A 3800-nucleotide genomic window follows, 5' to 3' on the forward strand; every position below is an offset into this window, starting at 1 on the left:
TTCTCACAACTGGACCAATAAGCATCATCACGGTAAATGGAGAAAAGATTGAAGTTGTCAAAGACTCTGTGCTACTTGGTTCTATAATCAACACCAATGGAAGCAGCAGTCAAGACTTCAGAAGATGTATTGCAATGGGCAAAGTTGCTGCAAAAGACCTCTTTTGAGTGCTGAAGGGCAAAGATGTTTCCTTGAAGATTAAGGTGTATCTATCCCAAGCCATGATATTTTCATTTGTCTCATATGCATGTGTGAGGTGGACAATGAATAAGGAAGACCAAAGAAGAAGAGTTGATGCTTTTGAGTTGTGATGATAGCAAAGAATTGTGAGAGTATCATGAACTGCTAAAAGAACTAAGAGATTTGCCCTGGAGGAAGTGCAGCCAGAATGCTCCTTGGAAGCGAGGAAGAGCAGACTTCGTCTCACTTACGTTGGCCATGTTATCAGTAACGACCATTCTCTAGAGAAGGATGTCATGCTTTGTGAAGTGGAGGGTCAATGGAAAAGGGAAAGACCCTCAACAACATGGACTGACACAATGGCTGCAACGATGCGCTCAGGTATAGCATGGAATGTGAGACTGACACAAGACCGTATAGTGTTTTGTGTTTTGTTCTGTTATACATAAGTTCACCATGAGTAATAGATAATTTGAAGCACCTAACAACAACAACAACAAAAAGTTAGAAATAACTGTGGGAACATTACTATAATCATAAAGAAATAAAAAGGAGCACATGAGAATTCTATGAACAATTTTATACCACCAAATTACATAATCTGGATAAAATGGACAACTTCCTAGAAATACACAAATTACCTAAATATACTTAAGGGGAAATTAAAAAAAAAACCAAACTCACTGCCATCCAGCTGATTCTGATGCATAGTGACCCTCTCAGTGGGTTTCCAAGGCAGTAAATCTTTACAGAAGTAAATTACTCATCTCCTTCCTGTGCAGCAGTTGTTGAATTTGAACCTCCAACCTTCTGGTTAGCAATTAAATGCCTTAGGCACTGCCCCATCAGATCACCTTCAAAGAGAAATAGGCAATGTAAAATAAATAAATAATGAAAATAAAACTCTACATACAACAAGTAAAGAAATAGAATAAAAAATAGCATACATATATATTTTTAAGAGATTAATTTTTCGCCAGTTAAGAAAACCAAGTGAGGAGTTCCAGCAAGATGGTGGACTAGGCAGAAAGACTGCACAGACCCTCTTCAAAGGGAAACAAATTAACACAGACACAGAAGATAATCTTGGACCCCTGAGCATTGAAGGGAAGGATATAGAAATGGACTAAACCCCAACTAGCAGAAGAATTTGTGTGAAAATACCAAAAAAGGAGACATACGGAGCAGCAGTCTGGCAGAGATCCTGACGGCACACACAGCTTGGAGATTCCCGAGTGGTGGTAGGACCTAAGAATTAACCTAAAAATCAGCCCTGCTAGCCATGGACTGTAAAGAGGACTGCTCTGGTGGCTGGGGAATAAACGGAAAAGGTGAAGAGAAAGGCTGGCTGAGCTGTGGACTTTTGCCAGTCTGGAGGATGCCACCATTTTGAAGGTTTAAAACCGGTTTGACTATTTTAGATATTTAAAGAGACAGCACTCTCGCAGATACCTGGAGCTTAAGAACATGTTATGCTTTCCAGCAACCCCAAGGACACTCAGGACCTGTAAGAGTGAAAGGGTACCATATTCCTCTTGTTACTCTTATTCCCCACACCCACTTGGTGAACGGAGGTGTGGCCACCAGCCACTCCCAACTAACTTCTGGGCCCACAAGAATTCCATGACAGTCTGTGTGCTCAGATGGAACCTGTGTGCCCTGCCCTGTCCTCCACCGATTTTTAATTTTTTTTTTTTCTTTTTTATTTATTCTATTCTTTTTCACTTTCTTTTTTCTGGTGATTAGTTTGTTTGCATTTGTCTGTTTTAAAACAACTATTATTATTAATAGTTTTGTCCTTTTTATTATTATTCTTAATCTTCCCCTCCCAGGTCCTAGTTTTCAGAATATTTCTTTTCCCTGCTCCTGGTTGAGTTTGTTTTTAAATTTAAGTACACCCCTCTTTTTTCTCATGGTTAACCTGATCCCTTATTTTTCTGTTTTGCATTTTTCACATATTTTTTCCTTCATTATTCTCCTTCTCTACTTTTTCTCTCTTAGTGACCTATCCCCAGATATGGCAGGTTTTCTTGTTTGTTTTTCTTCTTTTTTCCTTTTTTTTTTTTGGTTACTGTTCCTGTGTGATTACATGGTCTATTTTTTGTCCATGTGCTTTTAGTTTTTTGATAGTTATTCACTTGTAATTTGTGTCTAACTGAGTTGGATACAACAACAGTCCCTATATGACACAACTACACCCACACCTCCTGCAACTTTACTTACTGAACGAGAGCCACTACCTCCTTCTCCACCAATGGGCCAATGATAAAAAACCACCAAGAAGAGCCTGAATTACTCTTGGCTGCTCTTCACAAACAGTTAACAGAGATCTAAATACAATAATGCCACGATGCCTTGGAGAAAACAGACCATCAGAGTCCACACAAAAAAGCAAGAAAAAGTGCTAAAAGCAAGGTAGCAGGATACAGACCCAGAACATATCCCTGAGGAAAAAGCAACATTGGAAAACTCTGATAAGGAATTCAAAAGAATTATCTTTCGGTATCTTCCAAGGATTGAGGGACAGGCCAAAGAAAACACAGAAAAAAACTTCAGAAGAATTTTGGAATAAAATACAAGAACAAAATGGGAAAATAAATGAAAAATTAGAAATGATTCTAAATCTACAGATAGAAATCCAGAAGATTAATACTAAATTATAAGAAATAGATAACACATTTGAAGGACAAAGGAATAGAACTGATGCAATGGAAAACAGAATTAATGAGATTGAAGACAAATACCCAAATACTTTGTTGGAAAGGGATTAATCAGAAAAAAAATTCAAAAAAAAAAAAAGAAGAAAACCTAAGGTTCATGTGGGATACCATCAAAAGGAATAACTTATGTGTCATTGGAATTGGAGAACAGGAAGAGAAAAACAAAGCCACTGTGAAAATTGTCCAACATTTATTGGAGGAGAACTTCCCAGATATGATGAAAGAGGAGAATATAGCCATTCAGGAAGTCCAAAGAACCTCAAAGAGGATAGACCCCAAAAGAAAATAACCAAGACACATCATCATCAAATTCATCAAAACCAAAGACAAAGACCGAATCCTGAAAGCAGCATGGGAAAAAGAAAAAGTTACCAACAAAGGACAACCAGTAGGAGTAAGCTCTGATTTCTCAGCAGAAACCATGCAAGTGAGAAGGCAATAGGATGATATATATAAAAACCTGAAAGAGAAAAAATTTTCAACAAAGAATTATATATCTGGTAAAATTGTCCCTAAAATATGATGGTGAAATCAGGAGATTTCCAGATAAGAAGAAACTAAGGGAATTTTTTAAAACCAGACCAACCTTACAAGAGATGCTAAAGGGAGTCCTTAGAACAGAGAACCAAAAATAGCAAATAACAACTGACCATTAATACACAAGAACACATAACCCAGAAACCACAGCTATGGACATCTAAAGTAAAATGAGCTTACAAGATTATAAGCAGAGAACCAGAGACATCAATTGGCAAGTGAGGACAACTACAAGCAAAAAAGAGGGAAAAGACTGTTGTTACAGAACTTCTAATTGGTGAGGAAGTTAAGAGAGTTGCAAGATAGAATGGACTGCTCTAAACTCAGGGAGAAAATTATAAATCATAGGGTAACCTCAAAGAA

Source organism: Orycteropus afer, unplaced genomic scaffold (genome assembly GCF_000298275.1).
Source record: "Orycteropus afer afer isolate SDZICR_OR568_19922 unplaced genomic scaffold, OryAfe1.0 scaffold00782, whole genome shotgun sequence".
NCBI lineage: Eukaryota > Metazoa > Chordata > Mammalia > Tubulidentata > Orycteropodidae > Orycteropus > Orycteropus afer.